The sequence below is a fragment of the Hylobates moloch genome, unplaced genomic scaffold (genome assembly GCF_009828535.3).
Source record: "Hylobates moloch isolate HMO894 unplaced genomic scaffold, HMol_V3 SCAFFOLD_63, whole genome shotgun sequence".
In the NCBI taxonomy this organism is placed as follows: Eukaryota; Metazoa; Chordata; class Mammalia; order Primates; family Hylobatidae; genus Hylobates; species Hylobates moloch.
This window is the reverse complement of record NW_026652338.1, coordinates 442,311-458,290: the sequence shown is the minus strand read 5'-3', so window position 1 is coordinate 458,290 and position 15,980 is coordinate 442,311. Positions and strand designations below refer to the sequence as shown.

At 39.2% G+C, this 15,980-nt stretch overlaps 1 long non-coding RNA gene across 1 annotated transcript in view; it reads right to left on the bottom strand.

The window, feature by feature from the left end:
- The window catches only part of LOC131382571 (uncharacterized), a 52,401-nt gene extending 46,700 nt beyond the window's left edge, over positions 1 to 5,701 (bottom strand). Inside the window, exon 1 of the long non-coding RNA XR_009212140.1 lies at positions 5,643 to 5,701. This is a non-coding gene — a long non-coding RNA (uncharacterized LOC131382571). The remainder of the gene's footprint in view (positions 1 to 5,642) is intronic.
- Positions 5,702 to 15,980: the final 10,279 nt, after the last annotated feature.

The window sequence follows — 15,980 nt, the reverse complement described above, 5'->3', positions numbered from 1 at the left end:
CTTTAATGCCCCCCCCCCCATAGACTTGTCACAATTTTCAATTATATATGTGTCTGATTCTTTAATTAATATCTGTGTACCCAGCTCCAATAAAAGTGCCAATTCCATAAAGGTAGATTATGTAGCTGTTTTGCCCATTAATGTTTCCCTGGTACCTAGCATGGTACACAGCATATGGAGGATTCTCAATATATAAATGTTAAGTAAAAAAATAAATGTTAAAAGAGTGAATGAATGGATAAATAAGTAAATTGGTGAATGAACAAATACGTGAATTGAGTCCATCTACTCTTCCTCTGAATAGACATCCATGTACCAGTGAGCGAATACAAGGTAGGCTGGCTTAAGAAGAGGGGAGTATCTCAAATACCTGGAAATAGAGTGATCACTGTTGTTCCAGGATACTGAGAATAACTCAGCAGGTTGAGAGATTGACCTGCACAAATGGATTGTGACTTGGGCCTACATTCTGGTGGCAGAGCTTGAGTTCTCCCCTGCAGCAGTGAATTTCTGTCTAGCACTTCTGAATGCACCCGTCACATACTGGTCTCCTATCAGTAAAGAAAGGGGATCAGGTTGCAAATATGTGAGGAATACAGGCCTTTCTTCAGAATCGTGTATTTGGGATGTATCATGTGACAGAAAAGAGCTTATAGACAAAGATAAAGAGAGATAAATGGGTTGATTTTTTTCTTCTAGGGTATATACCCAAAGGCGAGAATAATCTGGCTATTTTTCTTTCTTCCACAAGATGGGGCAATCGGAATGAATTTAACTACAAAGGAAGCCACCAGTAAATGTCTTTTCCATGTTAAACAGCCCTATTCGGTCAGACCAGAAAAATGCGGCTGGTTTTGAACTTGTTTATGCGACTGTATAGCATTTCCTGAAAATGGTAGGCCTGGGGTAGACAACAGTTAGGCTGGAGGGGAAAGCCTAGGGCACATGCCCACTATATATTGGAGTCAAAGGGGTGCTGCCCAGCTTCCAGAACTCCCAGCATTCCAGCCCCAGGTAGTTGCAAGGGTCTCTGGCTCAGAAACAGCTGCTGCAAAATGGAGCAAATTTACCATGCAGAAACATTTTCTCACATTAGAAGGAAATTCTAGATGAGATATAATGATGTCTACTTTGAACTAAATTATTGTAATATAATCAATCACAGTGTACAAATTCTAGTTCTTAATATCTTAGTCTACTGCTTACAGCCTGCAAGATGATTTCATTCAGTGGAATATTCCACAATGCATTAAATCAGACCGTACATAAAATAATTATGACACTAGAGTTTTATTATTCTACCTATGACCTATTTGCACATAATCCTTCTTGCTTCTTCCTGGTTATAGGTCTATTACTAGATCATTGTAAATTTTTCTCTGGAAAGAAATTAGGGGAAATGGGCTTGACAACAATTTCTAGATTAAATTAGCACTGTTCAGAAAGATAATTAATATTGGTGTGGTACTTTTTTGATCATTGTCTCATTTGATTTTCCCAACAACCTGTAGGCTAAATATTACTTTCATCATCACTCTTTCACAAATATACGACATGGGATATTTACTTATTCAAGTGTCAATATGGGATATTTATTTACTTAAGTAGGCACAGCAGGTAAAACCTGGAGATAGCCATGAACATGGCCTTCAGATTCCAGTTCTGACAGGTCATGGAAAAGAGTGGGGAAAAGAGAGAAATTAGAGAAGGGAACTGGCACATGCTTTTATGAGGGCTAAATACACATTGTATAAGGTAGGAAACCCAGCCAAAGTGGCTTAAACCTCAAAAATAATGGATTGGCTCCCATAATAGAAAAATCCAGAAGTTCTAGTTCCAAAATATGTCATCGTGGATCTAGTCCTTGAGGACAGCTAGTTTCACCTGATATTTTCAGTTCATCCAGGTTATTTCCTTATGGTAACAAAATAATCTAAGCAGGTTCATGTCTCATAGGGTCCCACTGAACCACATTGTTCTGGAGAAAAGAGTGCCTCTTCCTGAAGTTCTCTCACCTGTGACTCACCCTCTCATTGGCTCAAACGGGGTTAAAGGTCCATCCCTGAACCAATCTCAGCTGGGGAGATAGGCATGACTTATTGTCTTAACCCAATCAGAATTCCTACGCTGAAGCCAATTGCACTCAAACCCTCCTTGCTAACAGTGGGACAGCTGTACATTATACAAAAAGAAAGCCAGGAGAAGGAGAAAATGGGGAAATCATAAAATATACCTACATTTTTTGGAGTTTAACAAATTAGAAAACATTGTCTCTTTTAATATATAAAATTTATAAGAGTCCTAAGACAATCCTGGTTGATACACAATTATTTTTAAAAAGCAATAAACCATTGTAAAATGTTCTGAAGAAGGCCTTAAGCATTAGCTTTAGAAAACTTAAAAACTAAATTTATAGATATTACATGAGCAACACCTGATGCCTAAAAAGCAGAGGATTGCTCAGTAACCCTGGAGAATTTAGACATTTAGAGCAGGCAAGTGTTAAGAGGTGGGAAAAAATACCAAGAACAAAAACATCCACTTAGGTTGAAAATTTGCTAGGTCCTTTATATAAACATCTTCAAGAAGTACTATCCAATAAAACCTCCAAGGGCACTCTGTCTCCTCAACCACTAATTTTTTCAAGCACCTCTGTCCTCATTACTACAAGCGTTTGGAGTGATAGGACCTCCCTATCTCACAGGGTTTTGTGACAAATAAAGGCAAGAATGTGCATAAAAGGCTTTGTTAATGTAAATGCTCACAAATGTAAGAATTATACTGCTTAGAATTTTATGTATAGTTTTTAAGATGCTGTAGAAAAAAAAAGACATACCTACTAAAAAACAGGTTCTACACTGACCTTAACAAAATAGGTGGATATCAGTTACATATAGCTCACTTGCACCAACCTCCCATTTTCCCACTTCATCAATCTCAACTCTCTCAGATCTTCGCCTAATGCACTCCACATAGTATACTCTGAACTTTTTGCATGACCCAAATGGTATACATGGATCCATATGCCTGTTTTCAAGATTGGCTAATTGGCCTCATTTGCACAATAAACTATTAAGAACTCTCTAATAAAAGTCAAAAATGTTGCCACACTTTGTTAAAGAGCTAAAGGTTCTGAAATGCAATGCCTATCATCACTTTATAAAAGAGCTGAATTTGAGAGAAAAAACTCTTACGAACCCTTATTGAAGGATAATTTTCCCAATGGACACAGTCTTAGGAACAGTTGGGACCAGGGACTCCAATGCCACCAAGATTCTCTCTTTTTCCCAACTCTGCTTCTCTGTTTGCTGGCTTCATTCTTTCCACGCAAACCAGCTTTCTCAACATAGTGAAAAACATGGCTGTCTAAGCTTCCATGGCTGTAAACTTCTATCTCCTATTTCCAATTTGAAAAATTCCAGGAAGAGATTGGCCTACACTGGGCTGGATGTCCAACCCTTTATCGATCCATCATGTCCAGGGTATAAGGTCTGATAAATGCATTGTAACTGTAAACAAATATTTGTAGTTGGGAATGTAAGAGCTCCCCACCAAAAAGAGGGCCTATTTTTACAAAATAAATGAATAGTTTGTCCTGGTAGTGGTTGTCCTGGGTAGGCAAAAGATTAGTGTCCACATAAAAAGGCAGAGTTAGTAAAGACATGAGTCTGCCCCTGTAAAACAGTACCAGTCAAGCATTTCCCCAGGTCCGAGATTTGTTTACTCTATAATAAGAAAAATAAACCTGCCTATTTCACCAAATTGTGGCAACAATTGCCTGAAACGTGAGTGCATAGTAACTTCAAAAATATTACAAAATTTCAAGGTATGACTGTTGCTATTACTATCTATATAGGTAACTAAATTTCCCATTTTTCACACTTATGCCTGGAGTCAGACTGACACAGCAAGTAGTTTGAACAAATTGAAGCTCATCTAACATCACAGGCTGTGAGTACACTCCTTCTCAAGCCATATTGCCGTCCAGCTGTGCATGGTTATTATGCCAAGTTCATCAAGAGATATTTGAGCTTCTCAGGGGGCAGGAATAGGGGAAGACAGAATAAGACTTAGATGGAAAGAAATAACTCAACCAAAAACCTCTGGTTAGTCTACTTCCTAGAGAACTTCCTTCTACTTTCCAAACTCTTAGTCACTGTTCTATCTTCCAGACAATTATCAGCTAATTAATTTCCATGCGGACAAAGATCACTGTTTAATAGGTCAGCAGTGTATCACCTTGAAGTGAAAATCAGCAAAGGAAAGAAGGGTAGCTGATAAAAGGCATCAATAGTATGATGTCTGTCCTAAGTCAACACTGGGAATAGGGATTCAGTCACTGGGCACCAACTTCACTGCTAATGAATGACGAGTGACTGACTACGATACCTAAGGCTTGTTATTTCTGTGCTACCTTTCCCTTTACATAATATCAAAGGGAAAGTCCCCAAATAATGACAAAATACACCATTTATATTGCACACTATAATTTCCTGGGCATGTTCCCATATGCCATTTATCTAAAATGATGCACTTACAGTCTATTAGAAACATTGCTGAACTTGGGAGACTTAAGTACTTGCCACTTACCCAGTTTGGTGGCCTTGGGAAAAGTCTTGACTTCCATTTCTTCATTTGTAAATTGGGGATAAGAGTATATTTTTCAACATGTTAGCATGAGGCTTGAATGCAATGATTTATAAGTTATTTGTAAAGTGTGACATAAACATGAAGAGTTTTTCATAACGCCTAGTGAAAATCTCAGCAAAGGATGCAATGAAAATAAAGAAATCCTATGTTTGAACTTAATAAAACTTGGATTCAAACGATGCCAAGGACTTGACCCGAAGTCACCCACAGTTAGCTGAAAGGTACAAGGCTTCCAGTTCCAAGCCCTCTTTCCTATACTGTCTCACCGATGATCCACCAGGGGTGGACATCAATCTTTCCTCTGAAAATATATCTTTTATTCTATTATGTAAGCTAGGAAAAGAAAATGTAACTGAAGACATAGAATGAGTCATCCAGCAATTAGTTACCCTACATAATGCCACTGATAATACATAGAACAATGGCTGTATTTCTTCAGCACACAATCTGTCTCAAGCACCAGACTAAGCAATTTACATGCATTAAATCATTTAATCCTCAGAATTAGCCTATGAGGTAGGTATGATTAGTGTCCCCATCATTCAGATGAGGAAGGTGAGGCACATGGGAATTAAGTATCCTGCCCCAAGTCACTTAGTGAGTGGCAGAGTGAGTATTCAACACAGACAAATTAGCTTCTGTGTCTGTAATCCTAACCATTATGCTAGGCCATCTCCCAAGGACACCAAGCCTAGTGCACTATCTGATTCTACCTTTTAAAAACTCAAACAAGAGAAAGATGGATTTTATCCAGAGTTTTGAGCTGTATCTCATGTATTTCCAGAGGTTTTCCCACCAGTTTCTGGCTTCATACTGTCCAGCATTGATCTCAAATATCCATCTTATCAGCATTGATCTCAGGGGTTTAAAATCATTTTGAAGGCAACAAAGTGAAGCACTTGTCCTTCTGGACAGCCCACCTCCTGTCTTGGTTTGTCAGTTTTAGCAAATGTGTGTTCAGGCACAGTCAAAAGCCTGGAACAGAGACTCACCAGGCCCAGCACCATCCTTGCCTTTCCCATGTGGGAAGAATGCTTCTCCAGAAACAAGGTTGGTCTCGGAGGTTAGCTGTTGCCCAAATGGCAGGAGAGAGCAGCTTAAGGGAGTCACACTGAAAGTGATTTTAAATTACACAAATTCAGCGAATACAGAAAGAGAAAGAAAATTTAAATCAATGATACTAGACCGTGCTATACATTAAAATCACCTGACAAGGCTTAAAAAACAACTACCAAAACTTGGCCCACTCTGGAACAGCTAAACCAGAATGCTTGAGGACAGCACCTTGCTTTAAATCCTGCAGGCATTTTCTACACTTGGCTAGTGAACTTGAGATGGGAACAACTCTCCCTTTGGTCTCAGTTCCCAGGGGCCTTTCACAGTATGACCATCTCGCTGCACTGAGTGTAATTCATAATACAGTATAAAATTATATTTAGCATATTAAATTATTATGTGCTAAATATTACTGAATATATTATACATTTATAAATATATTCAGGTATATTTAGTTTTTTGTTTTGATTTGTTTTTTTTGCACCGGGACATCAATGAGTGCAGGTTTAAACTCAGAAGATGCAATAGGCTTTGCTACCGTATCAAGTTAGCTGAAGGACAAATAGAGGAAATATACCTAGCACACCATCTTAAACTAAGTGGGAGGCTAGGCAACCACCTAAATACACATCTTTTTTTGTCCCCTCATCTATTCAGGACAAGTATAGCTACTGCACATGAGTACCAATGTGAGTTCACCATCTTTATATGGAGAACCTGCAGCCTCAGTTTGCTGCCAGTCTTTAGCCTTTCTGGCCTCATGAGTCATCCCCAAACTCATTGTTGTCCCTTTCCAGGAATAGTGTCACAGATGGGAGTTAAACAGCACACAGGTAGACATACCAACTCTGTAGTTTCAAAGAGTTGGTACTGTAAGAAGGCCTGTAGCTCTTGACTCAGTTCTATCTCTATCTCTATTTTTATCTCTCTCTCTCTCTCTCTATTTATCTCTAAATCTATCATCTATCTAGCTATCTATCTCTATAATTTATCTATCTATGAAGAGAGATACTACCAAGCAAGTAGGCTGTGAATACCTCTGTATTTGCAATATTTTGAAGAGTACTAGCTGCCGTGAAACCTAATCTCTAAGGGAGCCGCAATTTTGCAATTAAAATTAAAAATTTAATTCTGCCAGTTAGTTCTACTGAGATTCTATCTGTAAATTTAGCCTTCAGCCTGGCCGACGAGAGGTTCTGATTTAATTGGGCAATAGCAAGATAATTTAGAGATGCATGAAGCACTATAATGCTTCTCTGGGGAGCACATGTGATTGCTTACTTCTTTGTGCCCGTTACACAGAGGCATTGGGAAAAGACCGGCCAGAGTTTAAGAGAAAAGGTGGCGCTGCAGCAGATTAAGCACTACCAGCCCCGACCTGACTAGGGGCTTTACTGGCCCTGTCATTAACGAGCAAGACCTACACCTGGGCTCCTGAAGCTTCCTGGCCAGGCCAATCAACAGATTCCTAAGACTCCTGTCCTGGTTTTGAAGGCCCCAGCCAGCCCTAGGTTCTTACTTGTCAAAGGGCACACATAAGGATCTCAGTCCTTTACACTTGGTGGTTACTGTGGCTGCGTGTCTCGAAGATGGTCCCTGCTCGCTGCTGGGCAAGAGGCCCTTCCTAAACGTCAATTGTCAACATGAAACCAGTTTTGTTATGGGCAAAATGGTGTTTCCTTCTCCCAGTACCAGCACTTTGCTAAACCATATGTCCACAGGCCACACAAGTCTTATTTATTTATTTGTTTATCTTTCCAGAAATGAACCCAATGAGTCTGCTGAGACTCAAAGGCCAAAAAAAAAAAAAAAAAAAATTATAAAAGCTATAGAGTACAAATAGTCCTGTTTTAAAAGCAGGGGGGTGGGGCCCCGCGTGGAGAACAAAGCCCTACTTTGAAGACTTACCGATTCTAATTTGGAGCCATTTCCCACTCCCAATTCCAAATCTGCATCATTAAACCGTGAAAGAGTGAAGAGTAATAATTGTGAGCACGCTGAGTATTTCTTAATGATTTTCTGTCTTATACCCAAAGCAAATAAGCCAAATGCTTACTCAAAGCCTAGGGGGGGAGTAGGGTGGGACTTGGTTTTGCAATTTCTTTTTTTTTTCTATAGTCTTTCTTCTTCCACTGAAAGTGTCTATAAAATTTTTAAAGGAAAGTAGGTTGCTAAAATGTACTTAATTTGCCATGATAGATTGAGTCCATGCTTCAGTGACTGTAATTGAATCTGTGACCTATTTCTTTAGTAAAGTAGAAATAGTCTCTGGGGTTTTTGTCACTACCATCTTTTAATGAAATTCAAAAAGACTGTCAAAATGTCTACACTTTTTCTGCTGGTTGTTAATGTTATTACTTTACAATTTGTTACTTTTTAATTAATCTTAATAAATGTGTACACACTCTACCTGGCCGTTGGAAATGCTAGACATTGATTCTTCACTCTTTTAAAGCCAAGCAAAATTAACAGGACAGAAAAGGCACAGCAGCCAGGAAAGGTCTTCATATATATTTGGCTGCACTTTTAAAAAATATTTTGAGGCATCAGTTTAAGAGTCTGCCTCCAAGAAGAGGGGGTTGTGGAGAGTCAACAGCAAAAGGCTGAGGGGCTCTGCCCATGGCTGTCCTCTTGATGCCACCACTAACTGCTCCCACTTTGCTTGAGGGCTGCATATGTGGCAAGCCGACAGCCTGGGGGAGCAATATTTTATTGACAAAATGTAAGAGAAAATATGTTCGGCTGCTTTTAAGCAGTGGTGTAGGAGGGTGTTACAGAACCAGATGGTCTAAGTCAGTCTTTCATTTGCCAGGATGACGGGAAAGCACTGCCTTGCTCTGCAACTGAAATGGTGGTGGCCGCTTTGCCAATGGACTGTTGGCTGTGATTTCCAGGGACAGTTGTTCCTCCAGATGCAAAGTGCCCAAGGCTCTGGGTGAGCTCTGAAATTCATCTCCTACGGTGTCTGCGGTGGGAGTGGGGAGAATGCATTCAGGTCTTTGCCATGATGGTGTTGAAAGGGAAGTTTTGCAGCAGTTCTCAAACGTGGCCCCAGATCACAGCATCACTTAAACTACTAAATCTGAAATCTGGGGATGGGGCCCAGCAATCGGTGGCCCAGCAATAGTTCTGTTGATGACTCTTTTGTGAACCATTAGATTAGAGAAAGGAATTAAGGTGGCTGGAGCCTGGAATGGGGGTAATGGATGGAAGATAAGTCACATTAGGGTCAGATTGTGAACTATCAGGAGTGCTCATGTTACCTAACTATACTCAGGGCTCTTCTGTCTCTTTGCCTGTGATATTCCTGTGGCTAGAAAGCATCATCTCCCACTTCCTGTTTACCTCTTCCCTATCTCTGTTTTTCAAAATGTTAGCCATTTTCCAATGGCATTTGCAGTGTCTCTTACCCTATAGACTTTTCTCACTACTTCGAGAGCATTTGGTCTGTCTCTTCACTGAAACCCCAAGGCTGTGACTTTTCTTGCAGCACCTAAATTTAGCTTTGTTTCTCTAGAAAACAAATCTTTTGAGGGCAGGTGGTCTGCCTGGTCATTAGTGGATGCTCATAATGCCTATTATGATGCAAGCAACACAGGAGATATTAAAAAGACTTTTGAAACATAGAGATTTTTATTCAGTTGAATACGTAGACAACCACCAGCTAATCTCTATTGGCTTGGTAAGTAATCCAGTTCTCCCCTTTGTCTGGTAATCAAAGTAGACCTCCACTCATGAACCAATGAATGGATCACATGGTCAGAAGGTTCTAGAAACACAATGGTTCAGTTTGACACACACTTACTGAGTAGGCTGCCAAGTCTAGTGCTAAGTGCTTGGAGATAAACAAAATACAGTCTTTGTCTTTGTAAAGCACACATTTCTAATGGAAAAAGAGCACATAATCAGATGATTTCAATGTCCTATGATAAGCAGAGAGCTACGCACAAAGATTGATGTGAGCACAAAGCATGACCTCCCTCTGATACCACTCTGGAATTACAAAAAAATGTTTATTGTAAAAAAAATGTATGAGTTAAATCTTGAAGAATGAGGAAGAATAGCAAGGAAAAGAGAGTATAGAAGGAAGTTCTAATAAAGAGAACAGCAGAAAGGCATGGAAGTGTAAACGATGTCTTGGTAAGAGGGGGAGGGCCTCATGAATGGTAAGTACTCTGGCATTGGTAGACCATAAATTTCTAGTTGGAGACTAGCAGAAGGCTATGTTGCAGAGCAGGGACCCAGATATACAGGGTTTTGTAGTCCATGCTAGGAAATTTGGAATTTATTCTGGAAGACTTAGAGAATAACAGAAGCAGTGGTTAGATTTGCATTTTAAATAGATCATTCTGGCTCCAATGGGAGGAGGGGTTCAAGGGGATGAGGCTGGATGGTGAGGAGAGAGGACAAGATGAGCCCTGGGCATTTGCAGATTTCCCCAGGGACACAAAGTAGGACTCACTCTCAAATCAATTACAACGAGTTCTTTCTCATTAGGGGGAAAACCTAAGCAGAGTACAAGTCTGAGTGAGACATGGCAGGCCTTGCTCCTGGTAAATAGAAGGATAGCCAGGCTGGTTTGGATGAGAATAAGCTCATCTTGTATGAGTAGCCACTCTGCCCCACCTCATTTGATTAATAAGAATTTCCAGCCTGTGGACTTGAACCTAACAGACCATGATGGCTTGAACAGGCATTCATCAATCACTATATCTCCCCAAACCTCCAGACAGACTGACTTGGAGTGATAACTATTCCCTCTCTCATTCTTACCATCTACACATTTATAATTTCCTAGTACATTTCACTTGATCAGCCAAATAGCCATTTTTTACATATTTCCTATAGCAAATGCTGGAAAGAAAAAGAGATTTAAACTACATACAATAATAATCACAGCATTGGTATTGCTGCTGAGTAATCTAAAGTCTCAAAGGGCAGTTTGTTCCCATAATCAGGCCCCTGAGATCCTAGGTGTGTGGAGAGAGAAAAGAAGAATCCTGAAGAATCTCATCACTCAATGGAAAACTAACATTTAAAATGTTTCTTATAGGATTTTGTGGTTTGGAAAATACTCATCACCTGCATTGTCCTAATGATTTATGATCAGTGGGATCATAATTTGTGAGTGCTGGTGTCATCTGCAGGAACACAGGCTCAACATCTTGTTCAAGGGTACCAGTTGGTAAGCTCCAGAATTTAAACCTAGGACATGGATTCTACTGCCTTACTCTGCTCTTTACATCACAGTGGAGCAGAATAACTTGTCTCAGGATGGTTGGAGGAAGAGAGGTGGAAGAAGGCTGAGAAAAATAGTGAAGATGGAAGACATTGTTTTGGGCTCTTTCAGAATCTCTACTCTCAAGTGGTCCATTTTCTTGGACTACTATCCAGAGATAAGGTGAGAATAAAGAGACAAAAAAAATTGACTTCTTATTTAATCAGTGTGAAACCCCACTATCTATTCAAATTCTAGTTTAGCTTCAAGACCTAGCACAGACTCGTAAACCTTCTTTCACTATTAGAGATTTCAGTCACTTACTTTTCCTTAGAACCTATGGAAAGAGATGGCAGACAATCCAGCATTTAATGACATCTTGCCACTTGCTGTTTACTGTTAGCTGTGCTTCATCAACAATGCTAAAACCTCTGTTATACAGAAAAATAAATCCACCAGAGTGGTTGAGTCTTCCGAATAACTGATGGTTTTCTTTCTTAGGCCCAAGCATTTTTAAAAGTGCAAATATTTTGGCAAGAAGCACATTTATGGTATATCTTATACGTCTCTGTCTTTTTAAACATGTTATGCTAAGCATGTTTTTGCCATCCATTATTGCACTGTGCCTTATTACTGGGTATCCCTGTACTTAATGCCCTGATAGTCTGAAGTGTATTGTCTTTTATCTATTTGTTTTTCAAATCTCCTCTTATTGTGAAGGCTTTCAGCCATTACTGTGCCTCCAATGGGAATCTTTTTTTTTTCCTTCACTCTGACACGATCTCAGCTCACTGCAACCTCTGCCTGCTGTATTCAAGTGACTCTCCTGCCTCAGCCTCCTGAACAGATGGGATTACAGGTGCATGCCACCATGCCAGGCTAATTTTGTATTTTTAGTAGAAATGGGGTTTTACCATGTTGGCCAGGCTGGTCTCAAACACCTAAGCCCAAGTGATCCACCTTCCTAGGCCTTCCAAAGTTTTGGGATTACAAGTGTGAGCCTTCGTGCCCAGCCTCTAATGAGAACCTTCTCTCACCTTCCAACTCACTGCTCCTAAAGCATCATGAACTGGGAAGTCAGAAAGTCATGATTGTTAAACACATGGGCAAAGTATGAGTAAACAGGTCTCCAGTCAGGGCTAGAAGAACAATTTCCATTATTTGGGATGATCAAAGGTTTGATCAAAGATTCATGTCTCTTGACTATTTTTAGTTGGAGAAATTTCCTGAATAGCTGAGCTCTGAATAGGCGAAATGTTTCTGGAGATAAAATTCATCAGGTAATGTTTTTACAGTATCCAACTCAGTGCCGAGGGCACAGCAGACACTGAACAAGGGCACAGCAGACACTGAACAAGTTACTTGGTGACTACAGTGTCCTCAACTGCAAAAGGTGTCTAATAATGACCAATAGAGTATTTGCATCACCTGCTATTTTGATTGGCCTCAAGATTTCAGTCAGTGGTAAAATAAGAACACAACATCATTTTGATATGGTATCTTTGTGAGCAAACTTAAATTCTCTTTGGAACATGAGTACGTGTAAGCAAAATGATGTGGTCCAACTAACTTTGAATAAATAGTGCTGCAACATCCAAAGACACAATAGGTTGAGTAACTTCTAAATCAACTGCCCTTATAAATGAAGATGGTCATTGTTAAACTTAAAAAAAATCTGAAAGAATATGCATATTACACTTAAGATTGTTCTGGTTAATGTAAAGAACAACTGAGGAAAAGAATGAAACTGAAAAAGAAAATGGCATCCAAACCTTTCTTCAGACAAACAACCTCTGTGTCAGTTTTCAGGATTCATCATACTGTTTTATTTCAACTCTTTATGGAGAGGATATGGGGGGAATATCAATAAATGGCTCAAGAATAACTTTTCTTGTTCTGTTTTACTTTATTACATCATTGTATCAAGCGTAGGATATCAGTGAGTTTTGGAAATTATTCCACCCAGACAAACCAGTGCAGTGATGACGATGGAGATTTCTGGCTCCTGTAGTCTTTGCCCATCCTTCTCTAAACCTGCTTTTTAGCATTTTAGAAGAATTGAGAGGAACTCTAGAAACTACAGGTTTGACCATTCAAAGGCTATCATCTGGGAAGTTTTAATGACTACATGGCTAGACTATCATTTTTGCCCCAAGCTACTAATTGAGTCTCAAAGGTAGCATTCAGCATCCTTTCCTACCGAGATCTCATTATGCATGTGTAATGTGAGTAAACAATGAGATTCTATTAAATTACATTCCTCCCTTTAAATTAGCCTTAATACAGAAAGGGAGGAGACAGGGTGCTTATTCTTACAGAGATCAAGTAATTAATTTTGTAGTTTCTATGAAATACTGAAGGAAATCATGCAAATGAATTTGCAAACAATTAGAACAGGAACTACTCAAATATGTGTATTTATGGAAAAAAGATATAAAGTGAATACAGATCAGTTCATTAGTCTCATGGAGTTTCTTCTTCATGGTAAGAGTGTTGTACATGTGACTAAAGTGCTAAATAAAATTTTAGATAGATGTTTATTAATTGCTAGATGTTGACTTTTACTTTAAAAATCACTTTCAGAAATTCTAACATTGTATTCAGTTACCATTTTAGTCCAATCTCATACCTAGAAGAAATTGTATTCATAACCATAATACTCTCTCCTCCTTTATTTATATAGAATTTCAGGGTTTTCAACTTACTTCATAATCCAGGGACATTACAAGCACCTCAGTTAGAAATGCTATATTTTTGCAAAGCAAAGCTTGAAACAAACATATTTTGCGGTTAAACATTCATTAACTAGAAAATGTAACCCACACAAAAAGCACAAACCCAGAGCATATCAGATAATCAAGGTTTAATCAAGGTTTATTGTAGTATCTATTATTTAAAACTAGAAGCTAAATACATAAGAGCATCTCTCTGGTTTTGTGCTTCAAATATTTATACACATGCTTCCAAATACTCCAGCAGTAGCATTAGGGAAATATAATTTACAGAAGGAAATATCTACATATTGCTCCTGTCAACTTCTGGGTATTTTCCCCACAATCATTTGAAATCATTGAAATTAGTCTTGTCAGCATACAACCTTGACCCTAGGACAGGGTTTCTCCTCCTTAGCACTATGGACATTGTGGACTGGATAATTCTTTGTTGTGGCAGTGGCTGTCCTGGGCATTGTAGGATATTCAGCAGCATCTTTAGCCTCTACCCATAATAAGTCACTAGCATTTCTATAGGTGCCAGTAGCATGTCCCTAGACATTGCCAGAAGTCCCTGGAAGAACAAAAATTTCTGACACAAAATAATGACTAAAGACATGACATTAGAGATCTATGGCACAATAAAGGGAGCTCCAACATGCATAGTGACTGGTAGCTTATGGCATGGGGAGGGATGACAGAAAAAGAAATTAAAATACATGATTAGAAGATTCCTGAATTAAAGGAAAGACTTAATTGAGAATAGAAAGGCCTGTTCACATCCTGAAGAAACACCAAGATGTAGTTTGGTAATAAACTTCAAGGATTAAAACAAAACAAAACAAAGATACAAAGGAGAAAAAAATTCTGCCTCAGACTTAACCAAATAAATGCAATAAGATTATCAAAAAAAAGTTCTGTTATTTGGGTGAGTTACCAAAATGAGGCATTCTTCTTTGCTTGAGAGGTGGGGCCCATGACACAGGGGGAGCCTCTACTTTGTTAGATCGCTGCTCAAATTCTGGACCACAAACTTGGGCATTGGTGGTTGTTTTCCATTCCTAGTGGATACCCCCAGTGGATTCACTCATTAGAGGTTGTCTGAATGCATATTATTTCCCAGGAGCATGTCAATTACCCCACTCTCTTACCAACAATGCTTTTATATATGGCCAGCAGTGTCCATTTTTATCTTCAACAAATTTTAATCTTTACTAAGCTTTTATCTTCACTCGTTACGAAAGAGCAGGCTTTTGTTGGTTAATTGGGCATTCCTTCTTCTTACATATTGCCTCAGTGCACGTTGCCCATTTTCCTACCATTTTCTTTATTTTTTAAGTTGGACTACAGTTGCTCTTTTTGAACTGTCAGATGTGTTGAGAGAATGGGCTTCTCCGGAGTGTATTTTATCTTTTGAATTTGTTTCTGGTGTTTTGCTGAACCAAAGCTTTTCATTTGAACGTGGTCAAATCCTTCAGACTTCTCCTTCACAGCCTCCGGGTATCTTATCTTCCTTGGAAAGGTCTTTATATCACTCTGGGATTATGATATTCTTATACCTTTAGTATTAACATGGCTGAACCACAACTGATGACAGGAAATCAGATGCTTCTGACCCCGTGAGCAGAAGAACCCTGGGAAAAGGATGACATTTTTTTCAAAGGGCTAAAAATATAAAACATACAGACCAAACAGCAGAAAACTGAAAATCCAAGGTCTAAGGCAGCGCTTCTTGCCTACTTGTAATTTGTGAACTGATAGAAAGGACACAGAAACATATCTTAAGGTCCACTATCAGCTATGCTGCCTTATGGTATATTATGCATGCGTGTCTGCACATGTATATACCCAAAACTGGCAAGTTAATGATGTAAATAGGCTCTTCTATATGCCTAGAAAGAGAAGAAACTCTGACAAAGCCCATAATTCTTTCCAATGTGGCATTCTTTTAAGTACCCAATACCAATATCCCATGGTATTCATCATCAACGAGGACTCTCAGATTAAACTTCCTTGATTCTGAAATTTTATAACCATCAACTCTATTCCCTTCTTTCCCCAATAGTCTAGTAAAAGCCCAAAATAGAGACTTTTCTAAACTACTGGTCCTGATCTCTACCCCCTACCCTACCTCCCTGGATTAAGTTCCTCTTGATTGATGAGTTTGGTTGTCTGGATTCTGCAAGCTCAGGTGCCCCAATTTATAGTCTGACTCCAAGCCCCACCCACTGCTGAATGACCAGGGGCAGTGTGATGTTGAACCTAAAGGTCTCTATTGTGACATATGTAGCTGGTACAAAAGAATGTTTGCTTGCCCTCTTGAAGGTCTTGAAGACTGCTGGAAG